Below are 18,406 nucleotides of genomic sequence, written 5' to 3'. Positions count from 1 at the left end.
TCTATGCCTTACTACATGCAGTGGTATGCTGGTAAACTGGCTCTCTCAACAACTGTAACAAAATGACCATAACCGCAGTAAAAGCCCAGACTTGTAGCATTTGCCAATTTTCACAGGGTAAGTACTTCCCCCATGGCTGATTTCAACTGTAATGCCTAAACATTTAACAGTTAGTTCTCTCCAGCTCCTGCACATCCTGTGCCCTACGTAATATGTCTCAGTTTGAGAAGCAAATTTGATCTCATCTCCAAATTTAAAGTGGAAGGAGCTAACATTTCCCTTATTGGAATGTTAAAGTAAGTATAAATGCTTGGGCACAGACTTGATGGACTCACAGAAGAGAAAAAGTCAGTTAAATACTTTTTTTGACTTTCCATGCACATGGAAGTTCAAAAGTCATAGACATGATGATATATAAAAGGCTTTCTGTAGGTTTTTATGATTCTGAGGAGGGAGCAATTTATCTCCATAAAAAGATACTATATGTGCCCCCCACCCAACACACCTGTGTGTGTGTGTGTGTAATTGGATTATCCTTGATAATAATTGGATTAGCTATAAAGATAGAACTTCTCCAATCAGAAATATGTGTGTATGTGTGTATAATTCTTACACTTATAAATACCATTAAATAATTTGTGAATGTATTTTATCATTTTTTTGGTTAAAGCATTATAATTGATGCTATTTTAGGGAGCAAATTTGCACTAAATTGCAGATGTCTGATGTAAAAGAATGTTCATTTTGAAAAGAGATGTAATTGAAATAATTGAACCTTTCATTATGGTTGAATTTTCCTCTTGTCTCTTTCTTTTTAGCAGTAATGATAGATTACAGAATTAGTTTCTTTTACATTTTGTGGTTTGATTAAATCCCCTTAAATATTCAAGAGAGAGAATTAAAAAAAAAAAAAAACCCACCCAGTTTCTTTAAAGTCCTGGAATTGACTTTCTGATAGAACTTTCTTCCTAGGTTGGCTTAGTGGAAAAGGTATGGGTATGGATTTGAATTGCTGTTAAAGAAAAAAGTTTGGTCTATACTTTTCTCACAGGCACAGAATCAGGAATTATTTTAATCATATTCACAAACTGTATTAAACATCTTTGTTATGCAGAGCACTGGACTGGGAATTCAGGAGTGGGTGTTATTAACAATGTTTGGGCTTTATTCCCCTTTGAGAAGTCTTGAGCTACATATAATAGATGCACACACAGATTTGTGACTGTTACATTATAATCCCACAGTTGCTGGGGATTTTCACCATATGTCAGAACTTTCTTACTCTGGGAGTTTTACCTATGCTAAGTTATTTTAAGAAACTGGTGATTAATAGCAGAACTCTTTCGAAAGTCTTCAGGAAGAAAAAACTGTGTCCAGGCATTTGTCCCAGGTACACATATGTAATATAGAAGAAACCATTACTTATGCTCAGAGATCTGTCTCACCTGTGTTATATGCTTCCTATTTCAACTTCCCTATCTCCGTAATAATGCAAAGAATCTTCAGCGTTAAAGAAGGAAGATGAGTTAGAAATGTACATCATCAAACAGCCAGAACACAGTCAAGACTTCAAGGTGAATTCAGGTCAAACTCCCCTGCGAAGAGCAGTTTCCATAACTTAGTGCAGGTCTCAGTGTGAGCTGAAGAAATGAGACATTGCAAAAAAAGGAGAGAGAGAATCATTGATTTTGTGGGCTGTTAATAATCATGGCAAATGAGCTCTGTCACAGAAAAGAAAGGCAGCATCTCTGAAAATAGAGATGAGAGGGATTCAAGAATAAAAAGAAGAAAGCAAAGATTTTAGGGTATCTTAAATTTGATTTTTGGGGGTTTGGATATCTGTAATTCTTGCATATATGGCTGTAGTTAAGTAACAGGGAAATAAAATAGAGAAAGAAGTTGGAAGTCTATTATTAAACCCTGTTCAAATATTAAGTTATTTTTTTCCTACAGCATCATTTTTTTTTTTTTTGGTGTATAGATTTCCATCCTTTTTTGCCATTGAATTCAAGGCAAAAACCTTGAATTCCTATATGTGGATAAAATAAAATTAAAAAAAATTAAAGAAAAAAAAAGCTATATGTGGATCGTAATGCAATATCCAGGCCCTGAATTTCAAACTATAGATGAATTTTAAAGTGAGATGAGTTATTTTAACTAATACATCCCAGATTTAAACTAAGATATTGTAGTTCACAAGGAAAAAATATTAACGATGTCCAAGAATCTATGCAAGGCAGAAGGAGCTGATGTAGGCTTACTCAGGTCACTTACTGAGATGTTCCAAGGCCATTGATTTAGTCTAGGGAATGGAACTAACAATTTATTGAGTACTTACTAGATGTTAGACACTGTGGTAAGTACTAATATTTCTTCGTAACCACTACAAAATTGGATTGTGAAATCATAGCCACAGAGAAGAGGAATTAAATGTTTGGAGAAATGAAGCACTATATGACAGATTGCACAGGTAATGCTGACAGATCCATGTGGGTTTTACTCTGAATGCCAGTGCTGCACACTGGAACATGCTGCCCTTTTAGCAGATGTACAGTTGCAAGTTAATGGGGTCAATAAAGCTCTTTTATACACACTCGTTCATTAGCTTTTAGGAGGTAGGTATTGTTATGTATGTATTTATGTACATATGTATTTATTTATTTATAATATGGCTGACACTCAATGTTACATTAGTTTCAAGTGTACAACATAGTGATTCAACAACTCTGTACTTACGCTGTGTTCACCGGGAGTGTGGTTACCATCTGTCGCCCTGCAGTCGTAGTGTAATACCGTCTTTCAGCAGCCAACATTTAAGAACTTCTCTTCAAGCTAGAGGTCAGAACCTCAGTACGGTTTGGCTTCTCTCACTGAGGACTCGGGACTGCTTTTTCTTGGTGAAGCAAATCTTGAATTCCTTCAAAGAGACAGGTGTAAAGACCTAAATCCCAGGCCCAGGGTTTGTGAAGAGCAATGGTCTCAACATGTGGTTGGAGGACTCCTGGGAGTCACTGAGATCTTCTCGGGAGGTCCCAAGAATCTTCCTTTTCCACCTACATTTCTCTGGAGGCTGAGTTTTCTTCATCTGCTTTGATGAAAATAATATATCACAACAGGTTGAATATTGAAGCCAACGTGAGAATTCAGCTGCCTTCTGCCAGACATTAAAGATTTTGGAAAAAAGCATACAATAGTGTCATTCTTCTCATGTATTTTGTTCTGTTTTGTTTTAGATAGTATAGCTATTTTTATATTTTTATTTAAAGCAAGTAAACATTTAATAATTATTCTATTTTTATTTTTTTTAAGATTTTATTTTTTATTTGGCAGAGAGAGAGAGAGAGAGAGCACAAGCAGGGGGTAGTGGCAGAGGGAGAGGGAGAAGCAGGCTCCCTGCCGAGCAGGGCACCCGACGCGGGGCTCGATCCCAGGACCCTGAGATCATGACCTGAGCCGAAGGCAGACGCTTAACCAACTGAGCCACCCAGGTGCCGCTATTTTTTAATTTTTATTAATTTATTTTATTTATTATTTAAAAATTTTTTCAGTTTTAGTTTTTTATACAATAAATATCAGTAGATAGAATCCACATAAACAAAATCTCTTCGGAGGTCTTCAATTTTTAAGAGTTTAAAGGGGTCTGAAGATCAAATATTCAAGGACCTCTGGTGTAGAGTATTGTTTCTCTACACTAACTTGGATACAGATCAGAACACAGTTGATAAGATAAAATGGGCCTTCCTATGACTATTACATTTTGGAAGTTCATCAGTAATTTAAAACCCAATTTATTTTTCAGCAGTGGCCTATGTAGTTTAATTTTTTATCTCATTTATTAGTTTTCTAAATCCTCAAAAGATGAAAATAAGCAGTCAAGAATATCAGAAATCTCAAATTCCCCATTTAATCAAATCAAATCAAATCTACCATTAAAAGTAGTCAGGGAAAATATGCCAGACCTTCGTTCCAAGTTTAATTGGACAATTTCTGTAAGTCTATGTAACCTTCCTAATATTACTTAGGTCTCTACAAATTAGATCACAAGGCTCAGTTAAAATCAAATCTAGCATCCATTTCATGGCATAGCTTTAATTTATTTTAATTTAATTGATATATCTCTTCTCTTGTAGAATAAAGTATACCAAGCTGCTATCCACTTATTAACCAATACCTTTACAAGTCAGTCCAGTAATTTTTGACAAAATCTCCGAAATATTTTATCAATAAATAAAGCAGATGCATGTAGCATATTTAGAGTAGCACCGCTTAATTCTTTATAAACTCCACTGCAGGCCAGGTGCTATGTCCCTAAATTGCATGGATTAAAAATCCATGTTGGTGTCACTAACTTTACATCCTGTGGTGTTGTATACCCAGAGGACCAAATAATGATAGATGAAGGGCATCTTAAAATTCTAAAACAGTAAGTGAATTGATCCAATATTGTGAAGAGGGTGCCAGTGGTGGCTGGCACATGGTTACCTAGGAAGAGATAAAATGGGTATCCTCCCTTGCAGTTATGAATGCTTGTGTGACTGAGTTATCGACAATGGAATGTGAATTAAAGGGATGTTAGAATCCTTAAGGATGGAGGCGTCACTCCGCTGGTTTAAGCTCCTCAATACCTGTGTAGAAGAGTCCATCCATCTGCTCTCAGTGACCACATGAAGAAGAAATAAACTTCTGTTTTGGTAAAGCCATTGTGTTTTTGTCTTTCTTTCTTACAGCAGCTTAGCCTTCACTCCAACTAATGCATATTCAAAATAAAAATACAGAATTTCGACAGAACATCTCTAGGCTAAAGAATGTAGCCAATTAAAATTATATGAAGGTCCAATCAATAAACTTGATTACATTAATTTTATAATTTTAAATGTTTATTCTTTTATCAACCAATAGGGTTTAATAATTAAAAGTTTTAGCAATTATAAACATGTCTACTACCGAGCTACACAGAAATAGAGATATTTAGCTCTTCGTTCTAGCAAAACCTGAGTGCATTATAGCCCTCTTAAATTGAATTTAATTTTCTATGGCTGTTTTGCAGACTTATTTTATCTCACTTTGGGCATAAAAACTCAGAGTGAAATTTTCCTAAAATCTCCTTGCATCTTCCTTATCTCAACACACACATAAAGATAGAATTGCTGGGTGCCTGGGTGGCTCAGTTGGTTAAGCGACTGCCTTCGGTTCAGGTCACGATCCTGGAGTCCCGGGATCGAGTCCCGCATCGGGCTCCCCGCTTGGCGGGGAGTCTTCTTCTCCCTGTGACCCTGCCCCCCTCATGCTCTCTCTCTCTCAAATAAATAAATAAAATCTTTAAAAAAATAAAAAATAAATAAAACTCCTAAAAAAAAAAAAAAAGAATTGCTGTTTTTTGTCCCTTACACTGGATGTTAGGGCTTCGTTCTGCTATTGGCTTCTTTCACGTAGGTAGTCTGGCTTGTCGAACTTCAGTCTACGTACAGAATGAGAACCTTCAGGAAAATAGACTCATGGTAGAGATGTTTTCTGTTCCTGGATATAAGTTAAGTTGGTTAAGTATCCAACTCTTGGTTTCTGCTTAGGTCATGATCTCACGGTGGTGGGATCAAGCCCTGCGACCAACTCCGTGCTAAGATTCTCTCTCCCTCCTCCTATGTTCCTCCCTGTGCATGCATGCGCGCTCTCTCTCTATCCCTCTCTCGAATAAGTAAAATCTTAAAAAAACAAAACAAAACAACAGAGTCAAGAAATTCCTAATGCATTTACTCAATATTAGCACAATCATGTTTGCAGCTTTTAGGTTCTAAAACTCATTATAAATGAAAACATAATATAACGCTTGCCATAATATATAATATACAAAATAAACTTATGCTATTTGCACGTAAAATGGTCTTTGGTTTCCATCTATTTCAAACAGTGATTGGTGGGATATAAACTATGACTTATATATGTGAAATATGTATAAGATATAAATTGTGAAACTTTAGGAAATCATGCTAGTGAGGGAATTCAAATGTTGAACAAAGGGCTTTGTTCAATGAATGTTCAAATCCTGATAATCTATATATTTTTTCAAATTACTTAAGTTCTATGCTATCTGATTTTTAAATGTCATCCTTTTAAAAATGGCATTATACTTTCAACGTCAAGTAAAAATGAATTTCTGTCTTCTGTATATAAAGGCCTATGGCATTCACTTACTAGGATAAGGCTAGTCAATATTAGATTTTTTAATTTTGGGCTCCCCATAGCATCTTGTACTCTCTGTTTTCTATCTTATCACAGTCATCATACCTCTTTCAATCTCTCCCCAACCCCTACCCCACCCCTTACTTCCACTGTATCTGAGGCCCATGGGGACAGTGACTGTATAGCTCACTCTATTCCCAGCACTTTGCACCATGGCTGCCACACAGCTAATTCCCAGTAAACACTTAATTGGAATGAACTGAATTGGTTAGAATTAAGTCCTCAATAAATACCTCTCAAATGATTAAAACTCAGTTATCAGGGAGAAAGCTCATAATTGAAAGAAGCAACATAAAACTCAGATTCAAAACAGTAATTTCAATTATGCTCTAATTGAAGGTTTAGCTGTATTCTTTCCTTAACCTTTCATGGGCCATGTATTCAGGGCCTCATATTGTCTTTTCTATTCCCTCTAGACTGGTGCTGGTCTAAAATCTAAATTTTTATTTCTGTGACTTATAAACAGGATATTTAGAATCATAGAATTTAGTTACATTAGTCACTAAGTTTTTGTGCATCTCAGTTTTCCTTCTCTGAAATTAGGGAATTGTGCTGCATCTGTGTGTCATGTATGGAAGGGAAATTGTTGTTTGGCAATGAGCTTTAACTGTTCAGTCCCTGTGGAGATCCATCAGGCAAGGGAAGGTGCTAAATACGGAATTCCTCTGGGTTCTAGTCTCTCCACTTTCAAACATAATAGAGTTAAAACTCATAGTTACAACTCAGATATGCAGACATATAACTTTATTTCTCCACAAGTGAACTTAACCTGTCTCTGAGCTCTGTTTTGTGTGGTGTAGGTGATTAACCTTGCTTCTGGTTTCCTCAGTCCTGTCCAGATTATGTTAGCAGTCTTTTTAGTACCCCCGCTTTTCCTTCTCTTCTCCCTGCTGGATCTGGGAGCAGAGGTACCCTTGCTCAACAATATCACAATTTTATTTAACTTCATAGTGTTAGAGGAGGAGCCTTTGGTCCATTTGCTATCCTCAGACTCTGCTGCTGAGGGGTCTCATCTTGCATGACCAGCACATATCCTCCTCTGCTCTTGTGTGCCTAGTGTCGCAGTGTGGCTATTGCAACCTAAGGTTTGTTCTCTCTGCACTATCAGCATACAGTGGTTCCTTCCCACTGCCTTTCTCTTGCAGATCTGCTTGAGAGCTTGCTGTGAATCCTGTTCAGTCCCCAATCAGGGACACTCACACCCCCTGCTGTGGGGCCACTTACCCTGTGGTCACAATCCCAGTGAGTTTACCTGCTCACCAGGTTATCCTTAGAGTCACCTCCTGGGGCTGACAGAAACTCCGGGTATGTCTGCAGTATCCCAGACCTCTCCCTGCCTACAGCCTACACTCTCTCCCTAAGGTGGTGCCCTACCACCATTCCTCCTCTACTGTGGCCATCTCTTATCAGTTTGGGGCTTATGGGAAGATGGCCTCAGATTGAAAAATAAGCTATGAAATGAATGGAAGGTGGTGAAGTAGTGACAGTGAGTGTGGACAACAGGATACAATTGTTTTTAAGGGAGGGTAGAAAAATAGGCCTTGTGTGGAGGGAGGTTGGGTCCAGAGAGTTTGGCTTGCTAGTGGGATAGAAACAGTGCACATGCTGTCTTCGACGTCTCCCACACATTGTCTTTTTTTGTTTTGTGTTACCTGTGAAACTCTGTCCTGTGACTAAGTTGGTTTACATTTCATTTATTTATTTAGCAAATACTTATTTTAACCCTACCATGTACCAGGTCCAAATCTCCCACATTTCCACATTTTTGTCATATTTAATTTATTTTAATGTGAAATTTCAAAATAATGTAAAATTGACCATATAGCAAATGACTCCCCTCCCATATATGTGTTGGTTTGTACTTTAATCTGATCACAGGAATTGGATTTTTTGACTCCTGCAGACATTGTGTGGCTGCCGCAGCCTGAGGCTTGTTCTGTCAGCATGGCCTGTGCACAATGGTTTCTTCCCATTGGTCATATAGCTACAACTTCACTGGAATAAAACTATTAGACCACCAGAAACTGTGTGGAAGAAGATGGATCCAAACTATGTCCAGGTATAAAGGAAATGAAAAAAGAGCTATCTTAATATTTGTGGGTCAAGTGTCTGGTAGGATTTGATAGCAATCATGCAAGACAGAATAGGTGGTTAAAGTTTGCCAATATCAACATTCCTTCATACACACCCTTGACATAGAAATTTCCCTTTCAAATAGATTTAGTCTCTAAGGGGGAATATGGCCCTTTACAACCATTTTCTAGATAGGTGTTCATCTAAACTCAAGGTATGGTGTATATGGTGGTGACAGTTGAGTGGAGGTGAAGACCTTTAACTCAAAAAATGAATTAAAAAAACACCAGTTTTCTTATGATTAAAGAAAGATTTTGTCAGTAAATTAAAAACAACAACAACAACTTCTGGACTTTGTGTTTCAGAAAAGGAAACGGTAAAGGGTGCCTGGGTGGCTCAGTCAGTTAAGCATCTGCCTTCGGCTCAGGTCATGATCTTAAGGTCCTGGGATGGAGCCCTGCATAGGGTGCCCTGCTCAGCAGGGAGCCTGCTTCTCCCTCTGCCCCTTCCCCCCTGCTTGTGCTCTCTCTCTCTTTCAGGCTCTTTGTCTCTCTCTCTCTCTCTCAAATAAATAAATAAAACCTTTTATTTATTATTTGACAGAGAGAGACACAGTGAGAGAGGGAACACAGCAAGGGGAGTGGGAGAGGGAGAAGCAGGCTTCCCGCTGAGCAGGGAGCCCGATGTGGGGCTCAATCCCAGGACCCTGGGATCATGACCTGAGCCGAAGGCAGATGCTTAATGACTGAGCCACCCAGGTGCCCCTAAATAAATAAAATCTTAAAAAAAGAAAAAAGAAAAAAAGGTAGGGTTATTTTTGAGATAACTGTAAAATCCTACTTAAATCATAGCAAGGAAGGGCAAGGAGAACACTAAAGCCTTTATTTTATGTACTATCAGAGCTATTAAAACATTCTAAAATAGTTTTATTCACCATGTAGTTAATAACCAAGTATAAAAATATGAGCAGCAAGAAGTATAAAGTCATTATTTTTTAAATCATCAGAATTCTGAAAGTAGATTTCAACATTTGGATATAGCAAATGATATAAACATGTTTGAATTAAACACATTGAACATATCAATAGGTTTTACAACCTAAAACTACTCTAAACACTTACAGTAAAAACTACCTCATTTGAGTACAGCATAGGTATAGGAAGATAAAACATGCCTTAACCTATTTTTCCATCCCACTACCTGAGGTAAAAGCTTTCTTTCCTCTAACATCTCAAGTGTTGTCTTTGTCTTTAGATGATAGAGCCACAACAAAAGCTTTACAGAAGAAGTAAGATAGGAAAAAAGAGGATTCTGTCATTGTTATAAAATCTATTGAGAACAAGGAGAGGAGGTTAACTAAAGAACAGAGAGGCCCATATTCTTTTCTTTTCTTAAAATTTGCTACTCTTAAGAAAACAGGAACTTTTATCTCTGGTTTCTTTTCTAGGGCTCATAAGTCTTCAGTCAGTGGAGCTCACTCAGTATTACAGTAGTTTTTAGAAATGTGGTCTTAGGTGACGGCAGTTTAGATAACAAGATATTAATTTTCAAGAGGTATAGATTCTATATTAGGCATTGAACTGTAGATAGGTCAGTTACTCAGATGCACATGAGGGGAAGATTCAAGGAGTTCAGATGAAGACTCTGCTTTGGTTTTAATTCTTTTAAGTCCCTAGATACCACTTATGCAAAACACTGTTGCTAGTTAGGAATACCTTTAGAAGGTTTAAACAATTTTGCTGTTATTGTAGACCATGCCAATTTATTTATGCTTCTCTGATATTCATTATGTATGCTTATCTAATTTCTAATCAGGAGACTTTGGTAATGGGATTATCACAAAGAAACCAAATACAATATTACTCAACTAGTGGAAATCATATTGCACTGTTATTTAGGATTTAAGCCTTAGAAAGGATTTGAAGCTTGTGAGATTAATCATAGTGCAAAATATTATCATCTAGTCTGTTGTATGTCTACAAAGATAGTTTTATTGCTGGGTTTTATAATACTAAACAGTCAACTGGGTCACCTTTTGCAAATATGTCTTTACAGGAAGAATGCTTATGGCTAAAGGATTCACACACACACACATTCCCTTCATCCCTGGCCTAATGAAATATAATTGACATATAACGTTGTATAAGCTTAAGATATAAACAAAGTGATGATTTGGTATATGTATATATTGGGAGATAATTACCAAAATAAGGTTAGTTAACACATCAGATGCTCACAGTGTTACCTGTTTTCTGTTGTTTGTTTTTTATATTGTGGTTGAGAACTTTTAAGATTTACTCTCTTAACTTTGCAATATACAATAGAGTATTGTTAACCATAGTTAGCTAGGTGTACATTAGATCTCCAGAACTTATTCATCTTATAACTGGAAGTTTGTACCCTTTGACCACATTCACCCCTACCCTTGACCACCACCAGTCTACTCTCTGTTTCTATAAATTTTGGTTTTTAGTGATATCATGTGGTATTTGTCATTTTCTGTCTGGCTTATTTCACTTAGTATAATGCCTTCCAGGTTCATCCATGTTTTTAAAAATGACAGGATTTCCTTTGTTTTTATGGCTGAATAATATTTCATCTATTTACATACATACACACGCACACACACACTCACACACACACTCCATTTTCTTTATCCATTCATCCACTGATGGACATTTAGATTATTTCCATGTTTTGGCTATTATAAACAGCACTGCAGTGAACAAGGGAGTGCAGGTAGTTTTTTAAGATACTGAATTTCCTTCAGATATATACCTAGAAGTGGGATTACTGGGTAATTCTATTTTTAATTTTTTGAGGAACTTCCATACTGTTTTCCATAGTAGCTGTTCCAGTTTGCATTCCCACCAACAGTGTACAAGTGTTTCCTTTTCTCCACCTCCTTGCTAGCATTTGTTATCTCTTTTTGATTATAATAAAGATCCTAACAGGTGTGAGGTGATATCTCATTGTGATTTTGATTTACATTACCTTGATGATTAGTAATGTGGAGCACTTTCTCATGTACCTGTTAGCCATCTGTATGTCTTCTAAGGAAAAATATCTATTTAGGTCCTCTGCCCATTTTTTAATTAGGTATTTGTTTTTTATTTTTGTTGTTGTTTGCTATTGAGTTTTATATATTTGCTATAGGAGGTCCTTATATATTTTGGATATTAACCTCATATTGGATATATGGTTTAAAAATATTTTGCCCCATTCCATAGGTTGTCTCTTTACTCTATTGATTATTTCTCTTGCTGTGCAGAAGCTATTTAGTTTGATGTAGTCACACATGTTTATTTTGACTCTTGTTGCTTGTACTTTAGGTGCCATATCCAAAAAATCACATACCAAGAATGTCAAGGGGGTTTTCCCATGTTTTCTTCTAGGAGTTGTAGGGTTTCAGGTTTTAGATTTAAGTCTTTAATCTATTTTTAGTTAATTTTTTGTGAGTGGTGTAAGATAGAGGTTCAGTTTCATTCTTTTACATCTGAATATCCAGTTTACCCAACACCATTTATTGCAAGGACTATTTTATCCCCATTGAGGATTCTTGACTCTCTTGTCAAATATTAGTTGACCATTGATGCCTGGGTTTATTTCTGGGCTTCAATTCTTTTCCACTGGTGTATGTAATTATTTTTTATGCCAGTACCATACTGTGTTGATTACTCTAGCTTCAGAGTATAGTTTGAAATCAGAAAGTGTGATGCCTCCAACTTTGTTCTTCTTTCTCATGAATGCTTTGGCTATTCAAGGCTTTTGTTGGTTCCATAAAAATTTTAGAATTGCTTTTTCTAGTTCTGTGAAAGTTGTCATTGGAATTTTGATAAGGATTGCATTGAATCTGTAGATTGCCAAAGGTAGTATGAACATTTTACCAATATTAATTCTCCCAATTCATGAACATATCTTTCCATTTATTTGTGTCTTCTTCAATTTCTTTCATCAGTGTCTTACAGTTTTTTGCACACACATACTTTTTAAAATTGAAGTATAGTTGACACACAGTTACATTAATTTCAAGTGTACTACACTTTTTATCTGTATGAAACTAACTGAAATGCACAATCAAGTTTATTTCAGAAGGTACCATGTGGAAGGAGATGGGTCCAAATTATGTCCAGGTGTAAAAGAACTGAAGAAAGAGCTGTTAATTCTTATGGGGCTTACATAACATTTTTACAAACACCTCACTTATAATATTGAGCCTAGATTGATCCAATTAGGTGAGGTATAATAAAGCTGATAATCTTTCTAAAAATGAATAAATAGTAGTAATAAATTGAAAAGTAAGTTGAAGATTCAACAGAAGATCTTTAAGAATTAGAATAGTTTTCCTGAACCCCATGTTTACCTTGATTCCTGCTTGGATTTGGATTTCAGAGTCTAGCTTTTGTTGGTTACAAGTTGCTGAAGGGATAGTGTAGGCATTGATACCATCTATGAATAGCCCACTTAAAGACTTATAAAGTCCCCATTTACCCTAGAATATCTCTTGGTACATCTTGCATCTAAAAAAGATGCATGCATTGTGCCTAAACATTTGCATCGTTAATCCATTTGTAGTTTAAAGTAATGCAGACTGCTGTTGAGTTCATTCAGTCTAACATCATAGCAATAATCTCTTAGTGACTGAATTGACTCTGTTCTACATAAAACGTCTGATTTAATTGTATTATCTTTAGCTACCGGTAAAGTTCTGAGGACATGTGTTGCAGAACTGTGTTTGTGGGAATGAGATCTGGGTGGTGAGAGTGGGCTTCCTTTTGATGTACAGGGGGACAATATGAAGGAATAAATACACTGCGATAGAGCGGGAGGCCAGGAAAGTTTGGTAGTATTATGAAGGTTTATTTGGGGAGGTAACTCTTTTGCTGAAGCTTAAAGAATACCTAGGATTTCATAGGATCATGAGATGGTAGAATTTCCTGGCTGAGGAAAGAGAGTTACAAAAAAATGAGGAGCTATAAATCTGCTATATATATAGTATCTGAAGTTGAACTAATAGAATGGAGACCAATTTACTTTCAACAATTAGAAGACTCAAAAGTAAAATTTCTTCTGATTACATTTTATATATTATTTGATGATGGTATATTCTATTATCTCTCAAAATCTTATTATGGGATTCACTGTGTTGCAAATAGCTGGGTAATAGGAGGAGAAAGAAGGTAAAGGTGTACTCAAGTCATGCAATACCAAATTAGCTATGATTCTGATGAGAAAATGGCAACAAGGGAAATTGCTACTCACAAAAAGTATTGTAAGATAAAACTGGATTGTTAAAGGAAGATATATGGGTCCTACTTCGTAAGGCCAAATCACATAAGTTGAAGGCAGTCTTGGAGGGAACACATGACCAGGAGAGATGTCTTAGGACTGGGGTGAATCAAGAATGTGTGTTCTAAAGGAAACGATCTTGTATCCTTAAAATTTTTGGACATTTTGCCATTGTAAGAATTTAGAACTTATTGCCTGATGTTACACAGTGCAAGGGTTTCTTCATTTTACAAGGCATGCTAGTACATGATTCTTTTATAATACTGTTTTTCATGAGGATAAAGCTAGGCCATTGCCATTATGTGAAGCAGGTAGTACAGTGTGTTTTTTTTGAGAAGTTCATGCTGAAAAGAGAAGAGCTGAACACAGGTCACATAAAGGGTATAGGTAGGTCACCAAAGCAGAGTTGCAGAAGCTCAATAGGAAAGGAAAGCTATTAGCTGAATATACAAATCTGAATAAACATGAAGGTGAGAATATGAGACCAAGAGGCAGTTTAGGTCAGATGAAGGAGGGAGCCAGGTGAGGGGTGCTTGTATACATGCATATTCATCTCAGATGAAGTTGGAGTATCAGGGGTGATACAGTCTCAGTTGAAGGCCCTCAGAGGACTTTCCTAGGGGAATAATAATTATCAATCCAAGCAAAGTCATGCCTACCATCACAATTTCTAAAAAAACTCAACTTATGACAAATAGGTAACTTTTACCTAGAAATGTTCCACCCACATTAGCTTTTGCACAGATTTCTTTTGATACTCCATCTGTATATTTCTGCTAAATTCTCTAATTTGTGGATTTGTTCTTGACTTGGGTTTTCTACTCTTATCTTAATATTCCTCCTTAATCTGTCAACTTGGCCTCAAAACCAGGTATGTCACAGCTGTTTGTATAAATTTTTATCATTATTTCCAGTACTCCAGAGTTTAGTCCCCTTGGCACTTCTCTTTGATACTTCTCACCAACCTTGTAGTTTGCCTTTAATCTGCTCCATCAGATAGGAACTCAAATGTATTAAATTGTGGAAAAATGTAAAATTTATAAGATATAAAATTCCTTAGCTAAGTGATAGACATAGACACAGAGTATTTATATCTTGATTAATTCTATTTCATTTCATTTAATAATACTTTTCCTCAAAAAGACTTAAGAAGTACAATTGTGAAACATCAATCTCTGCACATCTTTATTTTTCTTGTACGTCAAATGTCTGGATTTGACAGTGGTGTATTCACAACCCTCTAAAATCTGATCAGCACTAGGATGTGAAGTGCTTGGGAGGAAAAGTTAAAATTTGGTGAAATTTTCTTATTTGCCTCATTTCTCCTTGATTTTCAAAGAGAAAGATTTCAAGGGGAAGAAATGAATGACAAATAGCTAAAGATGTTCAGAAATATTATCGACACCTACACTTGGTATAAATTAAACTGTAATTGTCTCAAATTTGCTTTTTAAGAAAATCTTTAATGATATGTGTATATAGGCCTTGGTGACAGTCTTAATGGGAACAATTGGTCTTTCTGTTCTGATACTTGCTGCATTTTCAGGCAAGTATGACTAAATTGTACACAAACATAGCATTAGAAGATGGAAACTCAATCTCACTGTAAAGTATGTCCTTCATGGCAAATAGAACAAAATTGTCATCTCCTCTAATTAAATAATAATATGAAAATTTTGAGGGTCTGTGCAGATGGCAGTGTTAACTCTTACATTCACCCTCATTTTTGATGGTTATGCTATTGTTTTGTTTGTTTGTTTGTTTGTTTTGCAGTAGTTCTGAAGGTTGTCCCTACTTTCAAGTTCATCCTTGTCTCAGGAGTTTATAATATATAGGTGGAAACTAGACACATACTTATGAAACAATCAGAAGCAAAAGGCAAAAATGAAGGAGAGAGGCAAACAAGTACAAGTGTTGATAAATGGCATTGGTTTGGAATAGCTAGAGAGGTCTTCAACAAAGACAGAGATCTTTATAGTAGCCTTTAAGGTTGGGTAGGCTTCAAATAGGTAGAGAGAAAGAATTGCATATGAAGCTGGGGAGGGAATGGGCATGAGTATTTAACCATGCTGTTAGGGTGTTAAGAGGTGATGTGAGAATGGATGGGTAAAGCTGTATTGTGCTGAACATTATAGGCTGCTTATGTCAACTGGACTTCATCTTAAGGTCAGTAACAAGACCCTGGAAATTTGGAAGAGCAGAATGACAAGGTGAAAGCAATATTTTAGGGAGATAAATTTTGAACTTATAATATTGTCAACTTTTCTATTCTGTATGCTTATAAAATACATAAAGCTGGGGAGAGGGAGTGGGTCTCAAGGAGACTTAATCCTTATTTAAAGGGATTCTTTTAAGGGGAGGAAGGTGAATCTGAGGTCAGCTACTTAGGGAATTCAAGGACTGGGTCATATGACTAAAGTTTAGAGTCATGGGGAGGGTAAGTTGGCTGGGTAAGACTCTAAGCCAGGCCTCTGAACTCTACCCAGTACTGCTTCTTCTTTACTAGATTTGGTTCCATTATGTCTTCAACTCCCTGCAGTCTTCCCACTGTCCTTAAAACCGTGCCTTAATGAAGTCCCAATAGTTCATTTTTGCCCTTGCTTCCCTTGCCTTTGGCGATGTTTCTAGGAAGAAGTTGCTGCGGCTGAGGTCGAAGAGGTTGCTGCCTGTGTTCTCCTTTAGGATTTTGATGGACTCCTGTCTCACATTGAGGTCTTTCAACCATTTGGAGTCTATTTTTGTGGGTGGTGTAAGGAAATGGTCCAGTTTCATTCTTCTGCATGTGGCTGTCCAATTTTCCCAACACCATTTGTTGAAGAGACTGTCTTTTTTCCACTGGACATTCTTTCCTGCTTTGGCGAAGACTAGTTGACCATAGAGTTGAGGGTCCATCTCTGGGCTCTCTGTTCGTTCCATTGATCTATGTGTCTGTTTTTGTGCCAGTACCATACTGTCTTGATGATGACAGCTTTGTAATAGAGCTTGAAGTCCGGAATTGTGATGCCACCAGCTTTGCTTTTCTTTTTCAACATTCCTCTGGCTATTTGGGGTCTTTTCTGGTTCCATACAAATTTTAGGATTATTTGTTCCCTTTCTTTGAAAAAAGTGGATGGTATTTTGATGGGGATTGCATTAAATGTGTAGATTGCTCTAGGAAGCATTGACATCTTCACAATATTTGTTCTTCCAATCCATGAGCATGGAACGTTTTTCCATTTCTTTGCGTCTTCCTCAGTTTCTTTCATGAGTATTTTATAGTTTTCTGAGTACAGATCCTTTGCCTCTTTGGTTAGATTTATTCCTGGGTATCTTATGGTTTTGGATGCAATTGTAAATGGGATCGACTCCTTGATTTCTCTTCCTTCTGTCTTGTTGGTGTATAGGAATGCCACTGATTTCTATGCATTGATTTTATATCCTGCCACTTTACTGAATTCCTGTATGAGTTCTAGCAGTTTTGGAGTGGAGTCTTTTTAGTTTTCCACATAAAGTATCATATCATCTGCAAAGAGTGAGAGTTTGACTTCTTCTTTGCCGATTCGGATGCCTTTTATTTCTTTTTGTTGTCTGATTGCTGTGGCTAGGACTTCTAATACTATGTTGAATAGCAGTGGTGATAGTGGACATCCCGGCCATGTTCCTGACCTTAGGGGGAAAGCTCTCAGTTTTTCCCCATTGAGAATGATATTCGCTGTGGGTTTTTCAGAGATGGCTTTTATGATATTGAGCTATGTACCCTCTATCCCTATCCTCTGAAGAGTTTTGATCAAGAAAGGATGTTGTACTTTGTCAAATGCTTTTTCTGCATCTACTGAGAGGATCATATAGTTCTTGTTCTTTCTTTTATGAATGTATTGTATCACATTGATTCATTTGCGGATGTTGAACCAAACTTGCAGCCCAGGAATAAATCCCACTTGGTCGTGGTGAATAATCCTTTTAATGTACTGTTGGATCCTATGGGCTAGTATTTTGGTGAGAATCCTTGCATCCATGTTTATCAGGGATATTGGTCTGTAATTCTCCTTTTTGATGGGGTCTTTGTCTGGTTTTGGGATCAAGGTAATGGTGGCCTCATAAAATGAGTTTGGAAGTTTTCCTTCCATTTCTATTTTTCCTTCCATTTCTATTTTTCAGAAGAATAGGTATTAATTCTTCTTTAATGTTTGGTAGAATTCCCCTGGGAAGCCATCTGACCCTGGGCAAGATTAAAAGCTTTTGCACAGCAAAAGAAATAATCAACAAAACCAAAAGGCAACCGACAGAATGGGAGAAGATATTTGCAAATGACATATCAGATAAAGGGCTAGTATCCAAAATCTATAAAGAACTTATCAAACTCAACACCCAAAGAACAAATGATACAATCAAGAAATGGCAGAAGACATGAACAGACATTTTCCAAAGAAGACATCCAAATGGCCAACAGACCCATGAAAAAGTGCTCAACATCGCTCGGCATCAGGGAAATCCCAATCAAAACCTCAATGAGATACCACCTCACACCAGTCAGGATGGCTAAAATTAACAAGTCAGGAAACGACAGATGTTGGCGGGGATGCGGAGAAAGGGGAACCCTCCTACACTGTTGGTGCGAATGCAAGCTGGTGCAGCCACTCTGGAAAAGAGTATGGAGGTTCCTCAAAAAGTTGAAAATAGAGCTACCATACAACCCAGCAACTGCACTACTGGGTATTTACCCCAAAGATACAAATGTAGTGATCTGAAGGGGTGTATGCACCCAGATGTTTATAGCAGCAATATCCACAATAGCCAAACTATGGAAAAAGCCAAGATGTCCATCGAC

The sequence above is a fragment of the Neomonachus schauinslandi genome, chromosome 8, assembly GCF_002201575.2.
Source record: "Neomonachus schauinslandi chromosome 8, ASM220157v2, whole genome shotgun sequence".
NCBI lineage: Eukaryota > Metazoa > Chordata > Mammalia > Carnivora > Phocidae > Neomonachus > Neomonachus schauinslandi.
This window is presented reverse-complemented; position numbering follows the sequence as displayed.